The 14,981-nt window shown below is 44.5% G+C and overlaps 1 protein-coding gene across 11 annotated transcripts in view; it reads right to left on the bottom strand.

Annotated features, from left to right (window-relative positions):
* The window catches only part of SRCIN1 (SRC kinase signaling inhibitor 1), a 942,827-nt gene that overhangs the window by 120,531 nt on the left and 807,315 nt on the right, over positions 1 to 14,981 (bottom strand). The window lies entirely within an intron of this gene.

The following is a 14,981-nucleotide window of genomic DNA, read 5'->3' as shown; positions in this document are numbered from 1 at the left end:
CACTTTTGCACTTTATTGATGACCCTGATAAATGTTTGCTAGTTTGAAGCATAGTTAAATATTTTATTAATTCATTATAAGAAAAATATATATATTATTTTGTGAGGAGCGCAACACCACTCTCCCTTTTTTACAACTATGATTGGCCACAGGCATCCTGCCTGTGGCCAATCATGGCTCTCCGCGCTACCAGCGCTGTGATTGGCCAAGCATGCGGGGTCACAGTGCATGCTTGGCCAATCATGAGCCAGCAATGCACTGCGCCATCGCAGTGCATTGTGGGTCGTGAGCGCCACACGAATTTGGCGTGAACGGCCCATAATGTTCGGAATTCGCTGAACGGGCGAACAGCCGATGTTCGAGTCGAACGTATGTTCGACTCGAACACGAAGCTCATCCCTAATTATGATTAACCACATCCCACCATGCCACTGCACATATATGGCTGGGTGGGCGCTTCGGGAATGGCCTTCAGAAGGCTGGGGATCGCGAAAGCGTGTGCCCTCGCAGCAACGCGATCCTGATGAGCTCATGTCATCCAGACACGGCGCATCTCCGATCGACAGAAGGGCTCTGTGATTGGCCCTCTTGATCACATGACGACTGTGTCCAATCATGTGATGTAAACAGAGAGCTGCTTGCTAGGTGATCGGCTCATCTCCTCACACGGAAGTTATCAGTGAGGAAAGGAGAGGGGGTCGCTGCAGTCAGCCGGTGATCAGCGAGTATGAGCTGCTTTTTACACACTGATCACTGGGCCAGTGTCCCCCACACAGTGTAAACACACAATGTCCCCTACATAGTGTCCCCAAAGCACTGCCCCCACACAGTAAAAACACCGGTCCCTGTAATAGTAAAATCATATGTCCCAATGAACATCTGTACACATATGTACATGATCACCTGCGTACATATGTCAGTGATCACACAAACCAATTATTTTACACTTGACGGGATTTTTTTTTACGACATGTAACAAAATACATTTTGGCTTAAATTTATGACAAAATTTGATTTTATTGGATTTCTTTTAAAACAAAAAGCATAAATCATATATATATATATATATATATATATATATATATATATATATATATATATTTTTACATTTCAGCTCTTTTTTCGCTTATATCACAAAAATAAACTGATTTGTGAATAAATACCACCAAAATAAAGCTCTATTTGTGTGAACAAAATGATAAAAAATTTATTTTAGGGGCTCATGCGCAGAGTCTAGAGTGACGGACATGTCCTGTTAGAGCTCCGCAAAGAGGGAGAACAGCTGAATACAGACAGTCCGCCGTCATATTAATCACAAAAATACTTCCTAAAACTCTTGTGAGGTGAGACAATCATTCAGGATTGTGAATGGTATTGGGGGAGCACGGAATAAGTTTAAAACGACCCCCCCCCCCCAGTGGAGGCGTTCAGGCAAAGTCTGCTGCAAAATTGGCGCCGGTCTCTTCAGCCTCAGGCAAAGTCAACTCAGAGCGAAGGAATAAGACAAAGCTGTCACGGCATATCTCCTCAGACGAATCTGATACAGAACTATTTCTGCCACAAAATTCTTCACAAGAACCTATGGCATCCCAAAGCCTTATATAACAGTTTGAGAAAATGCTACATAAAGCTTTAAAGCATACATCAGAACAAATAACCAATACTCTTACTAAAGAAATCAGAGAACTGGGAAATCGCACAGCTGCGCTGGAGCTTAAAGTAGAGGACATAGAAAACTCAGCACATGAATACATGTATGAAATAGATCTCCTTAACCACTTCAGCCCCGGACCAATATTCAGCCTAAGGACCAGAGGTCTTTTTACAATTTCACACTGCACTGCTTTAACTGGTAATTGCGCGGTCATGCAATGTTGTACCCAAACGAAATTTGCGTCCTTTTCTTCCCACAAATAGAGCTTTCTTTTGATGGTATTTGATTGCCTCTGCAATATTTATTTTTTACGATATAAAAGGAAAAAGACTGAAAAAAAAAAAAAAAAAAAAAAGATATTTTCTACTTTCCACTATCCACATGTATTCACTGTCTCGGGCCAGTACCAAGTAACGTGGAACTCTTGTGGCATTCCATTGTTTTACTCCAATCACAATTAAATTGGAAATGAAAGATCTAGAAGGGCGATAGCTAATCCTCACGGGACACATTTTGGACAGAGAAGTAACTGTGGTCTCGTATTACGCACCTAATAAACAGCCAATTAAATTTTTGACTCATCTCTTACAAGTTGTAAACACACATAGATTGGGAACAATCATTGTGTGTGGTGATTCTAATCAGGTCCTCCCCCCATTTCTGGACAAAACACCATATACTCCACCCCAAAACCACTCTAAAATAACTCTCTCTCAGTTACTCTCCAAACATAATCTAGTAGATTAAGAGAAAATAACCCATCAAAAAGAAATTACAAATATTTTTCACACCCTCACCAAACATCTTCTTTACCATAGGAATGATACCAGAAATTCTCTCATCATCAATAATCCTTATTCCATGGTCGGACCATAATGCAGTCCTTACCACCACTGCATCGACCATACCCAAAGCACAAGATCAAACATGGTATTTACCTGAGATTCTAATTAAGCAACCTTCATATCGTCTCAGGATTGAACAGGCTTTGAAACAATATCAATCACTCAATAAATGTCCAGAAATTACTTCAACAACACTTTGGGAAGCGCACAAACCTGTTTTCATAGGAACGTTTCAGCAACAGTATGGGATACTCAAAAGAGAACACAGAAATCTTGCATGAAAATTAGAAACAAAATTTAACTCCCTTTTCATAGCTTTCCAAAATAATCCAGATCCAACCACTAAAGTTGAGCTAGAAAAGCCACGCCTGGAATATGATCTATTTCGTACAGACTCATCTAATAAATTACTGCGTTGTTCCAGACATGCCTTCTACATGAAAGCGAATAAGCCCAGCTCATATCTGGCGCATGCACTCAAATCAGTTAACAAATCATTCAAACCAATTAGACTAAAATTATCTAAAACTTGATATTCCTATCACGGTAGATGATGTAGCAATGGCCATCAAAGGATAAAAGATTAACAAAAGACCAGGACCAGATGGATACTCTGCACTATACTATCAACAATTTTCAGACTATATTTCCCCTTTACTAGCAGAAGCATTCAATGATTTACTTGAAAATAAATCCTTTAGACAAGAATCTTTAATGGCAATCATTTGTATGATTCCGAAACCTCATTCGTATGATACTTCTTGTACTAACCATCTCCCCATTTCCATGTTAAACTTGGACATCAAAATTCTTGCAATCCCGTCTTAATAGGTTCATAGGCACACTTATAAATCGTGATCAGGTTGGCATTATGCCAACACGACAATCAGGTGATAATATACGTACAGCAGTCCTTTTAGCGCAAATTGCCAAGGTTCGTTGCATTCCTTCTTGCTTTCTCTCACTCGACATTCAAAAGGCCTTTGATTCCATTTCCTGGCCCTACCTGCAATACACTTTGCAAAAGTGGGGATTTGGCCTGAATTTTACAAATTGGATCAGTGCATTATATAATATGCCTAAAGCACGTCAAATATGCAGGTTATAAATCTGATGTTTTTAATATAGAAAAAAGGCACCAGACAGGGTTGTCCGCTCTCTGCCCTATTTGCCCTACTTATAGAACCACTTGCCCAACCTATCAGATCAGATCCCACCATTAATGGAATCGAAGTAGGGGGATATTACAAAATGTGTCTATTTGCGGATGATATTCTTCTATTCCTTTCATCACCACAAATATCAGGTCCTAATTTAACACCAATACTGTATGAGTTTGCTACATTTTCCATTATTTGTAAGAAATGTTTAGCACTGAACATATCTCTATCAGATTGGAAACCAAGATCAGCAAAGATAGGTATCCCCTTTACCTGGACGGATAAATCTATTACATATCTAGGGATACATCTCACTGTATCACTATCATATCTTTTTTCAGCTAATTATCCTCAGATGCAAAAAAGTATAACGAATCTGCTGAAATCTTGGAACCATCTCCCTTTATCATGGTTTGGAAGAATAAACGCAATAAAAATGACAATCTTACCCAAATTATTATACTTATTCAGAGTTTTACCAATCCTGATCCCTGTCTGCTACCTGAGAATCATACAAAAAAAAGGTAAATACATTCGTATGGGGCACCTCTAGACCATGTGCACAACAATACACTCTCTATCTTCCTTAGCCCTTGTACACACAGTCGGAGATTCCGACAACCAAATACGTCGGAGTAATTCCGACGGATTAATTCCGGAAGAGCTCCGGAAGTAATGTTGCATACACATGGTCGGACTAAGTTGTCGGAAAATCCGATTGTACATAACGTGATGACGTTATTTCGTTACGACTGGACTACGTTCAGGCTAGTAGCCAATAGCTTTGGTCTAGGAATTTGGTCTGAGCATGCGTGGCACTTTGTCCATCGGAGTAGGCTATACATGATCGGAGTATGTCCGATAGGAGCATTTTGTCTGCAAATTTTACCGGCAAGTTGGAAAACTTGGTCCGTCGGATATTCCGACGGAAACAGTCCGATGCAGACCACACACAGTCGGAATATCCGACAAAAGGGTCCGATAGGAAACATTCCGTCGGAATCTCCGACCGTGTGTACAAGGGCTAAGAAGAATGGAGGTCTATGTTGCCCCAACTTTGTGTCTTATTATAAGGCAGCAACATTAGCTAAATACCACGCACAAGAATCCCCTTTATGGGTATCGATTGAAGCATCTAAATGCGATCCCCTATCAATCGCTAACCTAATTTGACTTTCTTCAAAAGATTGTAGAGGGTTATGTAACAAAATCACTAAACACTTTGTTTCCCTTTGGGATAAATACAAACTCAGTAATCAGTTGCAATCGATACATAATCCTCTGCTATTCCATAAAAACCCTGCCTTTTAGCAGCATGGGTATATCCGAGATCTTTCAAAGCCTGGTCTAACCTGAAAATACGGACTATGCATAAATTTGTACATTTCTCGTCCTTCATCCCTTTCCCACCTCTTTGTGAGGCTTATGGATTACCTCCATCGGAAATTATTCAGATATCTCCAGATTAAAAACTTTTTTACCCCTTTATTAAACAATGATTCTTCCCTGACACAATTGACTAATTTTGAAAATGTAAAAATGACCCACATGCTAGGGGCATAATTTCCCTCCTATATGTTCAATTGTCAGCCAACACTGATAAGGAAAAATCATCTTATGTCTGGAAATGGGAGGCGGACTTAGAGTGAACACTGGAAATCACAGAATGGAGTCAAATTTGGTCATCAACCAAAACGGCCTCCCCCAACATACTAGCGGTAGAGGCTAACTATAAAGTACTAATAAGATGGTACCTTGTACCGGCAAGAATATCTAAATATATGTGTGTACCGTATTTATCGCGTATAACGCGCACTTTTTTGCCCTTAAAATCAGGGGGAAATCGCGGGTGCGTGTTATACACCGATCCTCCACGATTTATGTGCGATTTTTTGGGCTCTGGGCGGCTTTCAGCCGCCTCCGGCCCTTCTCAGCGGCTTTCGGCCGAAAACCTGCGAGAACCACGAGAAGATGACAATGATGCACAAGGCTGCAATGACGGACAGGCTGCAATGACGGACAGGCTGCAATGACGGACAGGCTGCATGACAAGGCTGCAATGACGGACAGGCTGCATGACAAGGCTGCAATGATGGACAGGCTGCATGACAAGGCTGCAAATGACACTGACGAGGCTTCAGATGGACACTGATAAGGCTGCATTGATGGGCATTTAAATGTAAGTTTTTTTTCCTTAAAATTTCCTTCTAAACTTGGGGTGCGTGTTATACGCCGATAAATACGGTAATTACTCAGCGGATTGCTATCATGGATGCTCTGATTTAGGAACACACCTCCATATCTGGTGGTCATGCCAAAAAAGCTCAAACCTTATGGAAAGAAATCTTTAAAATTGCATCTAAGATGTTAGGCACAAACATCACCCCTAACCCTACAATTGCACTAATCAATTGGAAGTAAGAATTTCTAACACATACCCAATTTAAATTACTTACTCAGCTCTTAACTGCAGCTAAACAAACATTAGCAAGAGCCTGGAGATCTCCTTTATTGGTGGTTGAGGAGGTAGTGAATAGAATGAATAACTCTATGACTCAAGCCAAAATGGCAGCGATTGAAACAGATAAGCTCCCTAAATTTGAAAAAGTATGGCATCATAGGATAGAAATTTATCACCGCCTTTTAAGAAAGAAGTTCTGCTACCATAGTAGCTGACCCAATGGATAAATGGAAACATTATATAACCTCCGGTGGATGGGGCTATCCTCGGCTTAACCCGACACACTCCTCTGTTTCTCTTTCTTCATAGAACTTATTGTATATTATGTAATCAAATTATTGTCAAACACCTTATTGTATGTACAATAAAATCTTTTGACAAGGAAAATTTCATTTTGGCACAGTGTTGCATGACCGTGCAATTCTTTTTGAAAGTGTGAGAGCGCTGAAAGTTGAAAATTGCCCTGGGAAGGAAGGGGGTGAAAGCGCCCAGTATTGGAGTGGTTAAAGACGTTGACTTCTGGCAACTGCATGGGTAGTGTTTCCTCTGTTTGGAATAATGTGTTCATAATTTCTATTACTGTATCCATCAACCTAATAATTGTATTTTCCAGTGAGTTGGTTCTCCTAACGTAAATAAAATTAGACAGCTTCAGCCCAGTCATCTGAGTAGCTGGGCTCAATTTGTTGAAGGGCCCATTTGTTTGCTTTCCATGGTATTTGTGGAATTCTTTGCCAACAGCAAAGTTCAAAGGCATAAATACTTTTCCTGCTGATCTTCGTACTTATAGACAAAGCAGCATCAATTCTAGGTCTTTCATCTGTGTACTTCCAAGGGTCAGTCTGTGTTATACTGATGGGTCTTTTGTTTTTAATAATTGATACAAGGAGTCAGAAGCTATCTATCAGTGTCAATTTTGGCAGCAAATTTCGATTTAGTTTTAGTCTTAGTCTTAGGATTAAATGGCATTTTAGTTTTAGTCCCATTTTAGTCTTCTGAAATTGTTTTAGTTTTAGCCTTATTTAGTCGACTAAATCTCCAGCATGTTTTAGTCGACTAAAATCGCCAGTACATTTTAGTCGACTAAAATTAATTTTATGAAAATACAGAACAGGGAGAGAGGTAACCAACCTCCAGGGACTTCCAGGGCTTGTGCTAGTAAATGTCCACTTTTGTTGTAGTGCTCATAAAAGAGCCTCTGTGAGAGGACATGTTTTCTCCTGATCTTTTGATCTAGTATCTCTGGGAGATTTCTCTGTGTTTTAGAGAGTTCCTCAAGTGTGCGTTGGGCTAGGTCGGGTTATGTTTTCTTTCCAGTATATGTATTTTAGCGAGTAGGTCATTCAATTGTTTGTCACGTTTTATGGACGAGGCAAGGAAATTGAAAAGGAAAATGTCCTCGTATCACGCACTTATGTGCTTCCCATTGGGTTAATTACTATATCTGTTTTGTCAATGTCATCCTTGAATTTTGCGGTCATTCCCAATTGTAATGACCTTTCTTGATATTTAGCTGAAGTCCCATTATTACACTGTGTTCTTTACATTTCTCTATAAAGCTCTTAAAATCAATTACATTTTCACCCAACCTGTAACATCTTCCTGCAGCCCTGCTTCTTGCTTTATATGTACTCTACTCATTTAATAAGTATGGCGAGAGTATGCAGCCTTGTCTAACCCTTTTGCCAATCCAGTCTGAACCATTCTGTTTTCTATGTTCATGACCATGGCTTCATGATCAGAGTATATGGTTATCATAAGAATAATTAGATGTGCAGGCATTGCCATTTTCCTTGTAGTAATAATGATGCATCAATTCCTGTGGCCTTCAAGTTTGGCAGTGATCTCAGTCTGACTTCTTTCATCACTGGAGGCTCTTCTGTGTAGCTGGTTTCAGAAAAGGTGACTTGAATTATTACTATTACTATTAACCACTTAAGGACCGCCACATGGCAATGTATGTCGGCAGAATGGCACAGACAGGCACAAGCACGTACATGTACGTGCTTGCCTTCCAGCAGGTTGGGGGTCCGATCGGACCCTCTCCCGCTGGCTGCAGCGGTCCGTTTCGCTTCAGGAGCGATCCGGGATGAGGGGATGGCTGTTGGTTTCTGGCCATCCCCCCTCGATCGCTCCTGGCGAATGAGAAGCTTCCCCCGCCTGTGTAGTGTAAACACAGGCAGGGAGGAAGTGACATCATTCTCCTCGGGGCGGTCTTTTTGACCGGACTGCGAGGAGAACACAATAGTAAGTGCACCAACACTACACTGACATGTAGGTACACATAGGCACACAGTGCCACTGGTGATGCTGGTTAGCCAGTTAGTTATTTAGGTTCCCCGTCAGGTTTTTATATAGCGTCAGGGACCCCCATATACTACCTAATAAAGATTTTAACCCCCTGATTGCCCCTAGTTAACCCTTTCACCAGTGAACACCATATAAGTGTTACAGGTGACTCTGGTTAGTTAGTTTGCTTTTTATAGCATCAGGGCACCCACCATTTATTACCCAATAAAGGATTAACCCCCTGATCACCTGGCGGGTGATATCAATTAGGTTTTAGGGTCAGGGTCTGCGTCGCCCCAGGCAGTGCTAGGTTAGTGCCAGTACCGCTAACATCCACGTGCAAAGCATACACCTCCCGTAGTGGTATAGTATCCAAACAGATCAATATCCGATCTGATCAGATCTATACTAGTGTCCCCAGCAGTTTAGGGTTACAAAAAAAAGCATTGGTAGCAGGATCAGCCCAGATACCTGCTAGCACCTGCGTTTTGCCCCTCTGCCCAGCCCACCCAAGTGCAGTATCGATCAATCACTGTCACTTACAAAACACTAAACACATAACTGCAGCGTTCGCAGATTCAGGCCTGATCCCTGCGAACGCTAACAGTTTTATTTGGTAGCGTATTATATTTAAATCCTGAAGGCGGTGCTTGGTTTTCGGGGTCCCGTACGCGGCTAGGCTCCCAAAAAGTCCCCCACATGTGGCATCCCCGTACTCGGGAGAAGCAGCAGAATTTATTTTGGGGTGTAATTTGACTTATGCCCATAGCATGTGTGAGCAATATATCATTTAGTGACAACTTTGTGCAAAAAATAAAATAAAAATTGTAATATTCCTGCAACTTGTGGCAAAATATAAAATATTTCATGGACTCAACATGCCTCTCAGTAAATAGCTTGGGGTGTCTGCTTTCCAGAATGGGGTAATTTGGGGGGGTTTTGTGCTATTTTGGCATTTTATGGCCTTCGAAACTGTGATAGTGAGGAGTGAAATCAAAAATTTGCACCCTTAGAAACCCTGAAGGCAGTGATTGGTTTTCAGGGTGCCGTACGCAGCTAGACTCCCAAAAAGTCCCACATATGTGGTATCCCCGTACTCAAGAGAAGCAGCAGAATATATTTTGGTGTGCAATTCCACATATAACTATGGCATGTGTGAGCAATATATCATTTAGTGACAACTTTTTGTAAACTTTTTTTTTTTTTTTTTTTGTGTCATTATTCAATCGCTTGGGACAAAAAAAATAAAAATATTCAATGGGCTCAACATGCCACTCAGCAATTTCCTTGGGGTGTCTACTTTCCAAAATGGGGTCATTGGGGGGGGGGGTTTGTACTGCCCTGCCATTTTAGCACCTCAAGAAATGAGATAGGCAGTCAAAAAATAAAAGCTGTGTAAATTCCAGAAAATGTACTCCAGTTTGTAGACGCTATAACTTTTGCGCAAACCAATAAATATACGCTTATTGACATTTTTTTTACTAAAGGCATGTGGCTGAATAAATTTTGCCCTAAATGTATGACTAAAATTGAGTTTATTCGATTTTTCTTATAACAAAAATTAGAAAATATATTTTTTTCTCAAAATTTTCGGTCTTTTTCCATTTATATTGCAAAAAAAATAAAAAATCGCAGAGGCAATCAAATACCATCAAAAGAAAGCTCTATTTGTGGGAAGAAAAGGACGCAAATTTCCTTTGGGTACAACATTGCATGACCGTGCAATTACCAGTTAAAGCAGTGCAGTGCGAAATTGTAAAAAGACCTCTGATCCTTAGGCTGAAAATTGGTCCGGGGCTAAAGTGGTTAAATCTTGACCTTAGAAGTCCCCAAGTAGTGTCAAAAAACGAGGGGTGGAAACAGCAATAAATAACTTCACTCACAACAAAGAGGAACTCCTCAACAGAGGAGTTGCCAACTTAAACGGCCGCCAGCAAAACCTGCAGGCAACTTATGCATTCGAAGATTCATTCACAACAACCTTGTAACTTAAAAAGTGTGAAAGTGTGAATTGCAACTTAACACAGCCACCTGCAAAACCTTGCCAAAGCAAGCATCTGAAGATGCGCTCATGTCAACTTTGTAAAATTTTGTAAAAGTGTGAACAGACGAACAAGTCGCCGCCTTACACACTTGGGAGACAGACGCTTGATGTTGGAAAGCCCAGAAGGTTCCAATCGCCCTGGTGGAATGTGTCGTGACAGGAAAGGGGGCCACCCGCCCATTTAAGTCATAAGCCTGAACCATGATCTGTCTGATCCACCGAGAGATGGTGGTCGACGAGACCGCCAGACCCTTCCTTCCGACCTGCCACCGATACAAACAGAGAGTCTGACCTCAGGAAAGGAGCCATAGCAGACAGATACACCTGCAGAGCCCAGACCACGTCCAGGGAATGTAAGGCAACTTCCTTCATATGTGTCGGCTTACGACATAAGGATGGCAGCACAATGTCCTCATTTAGATGAAAAGCCAAAACCACCTTCAGAAGAAAAGAGGGCAGCGGACATAGCATCGCCTTATCTCTGTGGAGAACCAGGTAGGGAGACTTGCACGACAAGGCCGCCAATTCAGAAACTCTCCTGGCAGATGTAATTGCCACTAGAAAGACTACTTTCTGAGAGAGAGTCAACAAAGGAATCTCCCTAATATTTTTAAACAGAGGTTTCTGAAGAACGATAGCACCAGATTTAGATCCCATGGAGGCAGCGGTGGTCGAACCGGAGGGGCTACGTGTCAAACCCCTTGCACAAATGTACTCACCAATGAGTGAGCCTCCAAGGGACATTGAAAAAAGACAGCCAAGGCTGATATCTGCCCCTTGATGGTGCTTAAGGCAAGTTTCTGATCCAGTCCTCGCTGCAAAAACAGCAGGATCCTGGAAACTGAGTCTTCCGCAAAGATGACTTCCGTGCCCTCAGCATAGTGGAAATTACTGAGTCTGACAGACATCGGTCCCTTAGCACCTGGCTTTCAACGCCATGCCGTTAAAACCAGCGATGGTAAAGCAGGATGAAGTATTGGACCCTGCCATAGAAGGTCCTCTCGCATTGGCAGCCACCAAGGAAAATCCACCATCAGTCATACTAGGTCGGCGTACCAAGGATGCCGAGGCCAATCTGGGGCAATCAGAATCACCGGAATCCCCTTGGCCTCCACTCTGCATAGCAGGTGTGGCAGGAGTTTTAGTGAGGGGATAAATCAGCCAATAATGCCCCCCATGGAGCCACCGTGTCTGACGTGTCCACCCAGGGGTCTCTTGTCCTGGACACAAACCTCTGCACTTTCCAATTGAGCTGAGAAGCCAAGAGATCCACATTTGGTGTGCCCCACTTTAGGCAAATGAGCCGGAATAAATCCGATCATTCCTCTTGGTCCAGCATCTGGCGACTTAGGTAGTCCACCTGCCAGTTTTCTACACCCGGAATGTATATGGCCAACAGGGCCGACACGTGCTACTCTGCCCACTGTAGGATGTGAGCGACCTCCCATGCTGCAGCCAAGCTCCTTGTTCCCCCTTGATGGTGATGGTTGACATACACCCCCACTGTGGCATTGTCAGACTGGATCCTGACCGGATGCCCCTGCAGCCTCTTTGACCATGTGGAGAGGCACCACCTGATCGCCCGAAGCTCAAGCACATTGATCAGTAGGTGGGATTCCTCCCACATCCAATGATCCTGGGCCAACTGTATGCCCAAAACTCCCCCCCAACCGGTCAGGCTGGCGTCCGTTGTGATCACCGTCCAAAGGAATGAACGATTTCCCGGACCGAAGGGCTGGAGACCTCAGCTACCAGAGCAGGGAATCCCTGACTAACTGGCTCACCCAAATTTGATAATCCAGGGATAACGGAAATTTGTCCCATTTTGACAATATCTCTTTCTGCAATACTTGAGTGTGAAATTGAGCATACATACTGCCTTGAAAGTGGCTACCATGAGACCCAGGACTCGCATAAAGAAATGCGACGACCACCTGCAGTTCACCAATAACCTCACCGCAGCTTGAAGAGTCTGCAGCTTGTCTGAAGGGAGAAAGACTACAGCTTCTGAGAAGTCCAGCAGTAAGCCCAGGTACTCCAGGCGTTGAGTCGGCACCAACACCGACTTTTTTAACTTCAGTACCCAACCGAACTCCCAGAGAGTTTGCATGTTCCCTTAATTCTGAGAAGGAAGCTGCTCTCAGAAGGAGGTCGTCTACGTCCCCCTGATGGAATGCAGCGACCACAGAGCGAACGGATTCCATCCTGAACCTTTGCACTTTCACAAAGCTGTTGAGGGCCTTGAAGTCCAGAAATGGACAGACCCCTTCCTTCTTTGGGACCACAAACAGATTGGAGTAGAATCCCTGAAACATTTCCAGGTTTGGTACGGGTACCATCACCCCGTGCAGCAGCAGGTCCTGTACTGCCCCAAACAAGGCATTCCGATGAGCCGGAAGCAGATGCAGGTTGGAGGGAAAGAATCTGTTTGGTGGACAAGAAAGAAACTATCTTGTATCCCAATGAAACCAGTTTTCAGACCCATTGGTCAGACAGTAGGAAGGTCAACCGAGCTGCAAATTCCCAAAGGCATTTTTGCTTGCAGACTTGTTTGGCTTGTGAAACCAGGGTCGCTTTTGTGCTTCAACAAGCACCTTGTCGGACTGGGAAAGCTTACCTGCCGACCTGGGCGTGCGAAAAAGCAGTTTCTGAGCGGAAAAAGAGGGCTCCTTAACCTTCTTGGACTGTGGGAGCAACATGCTCTTCCCACCGGTAACATTTTTAATAATGTCATCCAGTGAGGCTCCAAATAGCCTCTCATCTTGGAAGGGCAAATCTGCCAGTGCTTTTTTAGATGCCTGGTCCGCAGACCAGCATTTCAGCCAAATCAGGCACCGTAGCACCACTGCTGATACTGATGCTCTAGAGAGCAGGGGGACCGTATCCAGGGAGGCATCACAGACATACTTAAGGCCATGCACCAACTGATCTGCCAGTTTTACACAGACCAGGGAAGGCTGTTGCTTCTCCAATTCACGGTGCAGCAACTTTGCCCATTCAGTAAGCGTCTGCGACACCAAGGCCGCGGCCAACACAGGCCGTAACGCTAACCCCACAACCATAAACATGGACCAGGCCGCTGCCTCAGCCCTCCTGTCGGCAGGGTCCTTGAAGGCAGGAGTCCCTTCTACCGGAATCGTGGTTACGTTATTCAACCTGGATAACGGGGTGGGGGGGGGGTTCAACGACTGGAGGAATTTTTCCAGGAGGCTCTCCTCAGTGCTCCTACTAGCGCTTTTTCCTGCGCTTTTTCCTGCGCTAACCCGGACACAGAGTAATCCTCACTGTCCGAACGGTCCTGGTCCGCATCCTCTGACATGTCAGGACAGGGGCTGTCTGTTACAGCAGGTCCTGAGTCTGAATCAGAGCTTTCCCCAGAAGACGAGGGGGGGGGGTAGGGGGCGTTCTTTACCCCCCTTGCACCCACACGCCACCTCCACCCTGGCAACAAAGGACTCCAGGACCGCCGACAAAGCATCCACTGGCACCACATTTTGTGCAGGTGAGCCGGTTGCAATAGCAGGGATGTCTGCGGAAGAAGCACCAGCTTCTGGCACCATGCTGACTTCACTCGCTTGTCACTACTCAGGGACTTAAGGCAAGGTATACAAAATCCCACCCTCCTAGCTGCTCGCAGACTGAAGGCCCCCCCCCCCCCAGGACTCACCACCCTGACAGAGTACTCCGCTGTGCTGCCGCGATCCACTCTGCCCTGTGTCAATCACGAGGTGTTCCTAGTGCAAATTGCGCTGTTCTGGAAGCAGTCACCAGCGCTAGAGGTAAACCACGCTGAGGCTACAAGAAAATGGCTGTCGGCCATTCTAGCAGAAAAACCTCAGAAAGAATGGCCGCCGAACCTTCTATGAAATGTCTGCCAGTAATACACTGACTAAGGCTACAGGAAATGGCCAAGGAGCACCTGGACACCTCACTGTGGCCACAAAAAACAGGGAAAGAAGGAGCGGACCCTGACAGCAAGCACAGCCCCCCCGCCAAAGCCCGGAGCCCCCCCCCCCCCCCGGAGGACCCCCGGCCAGGTACATGCACCACACCTCATGCCCAGTCACACAGCGGCCCCAGCATGGGGAGGAGGGAATGAGGGACAGGGAGAGAAGAAAGGGAGAGTGAGAGACCCCCTAGTCGACCTACCAGGGAATGCCCAGCTGCTCCATCCTGCCAAGGCAAGTGGAGTCATACTTATCCCTCCTGTTGGGACTGCTGGACGCATTCCACCACAGACCCATCACCCGAGCAGTACGGGGTGGCTGTCGGCCATGGCACACTATGACATGACCCGGCTACTGCTGTCCGTATGTGTGCCCCAGAGCATATAGCTCACTGGCCACCCCTGGACCAGAAAGGGGCATGTCGTGGCCCACCCAGCGCGTAGATAGGGTTTGCTCACGCTCGATGGCCAGGCTGGGGAGTCTACAAGGGTCGATATTATCCAGCCTGTCACCCAGTCCAGCTGTTGATTGTAGATCACAGGATCAAAATTGCAGAAAAAATGAAAAAATTCCCAGGACCA

Source organism: Lithobates pipiens, unplaced genomic scaffold (assembly GCF_037356315.1).
Source record: "Lithobates pipiens isolate NorthernLeopardFrog02 unplaced genomic scaffold, aLitPip1_a1.2 Scaffold_28, whole genome shotgun sequence".
Classification (NCBI taxonomy): Eukaryota; Metazoa; Chordata; class Amphibia; order Anura; family Ranidae; genus Lithobates; species Lithobates pipiens.
The sequence above is the reverse complement of the archived record's forward strand: the minus strand, read 5'-3'. Positions and strand labels throughout refer to the sequence as shown.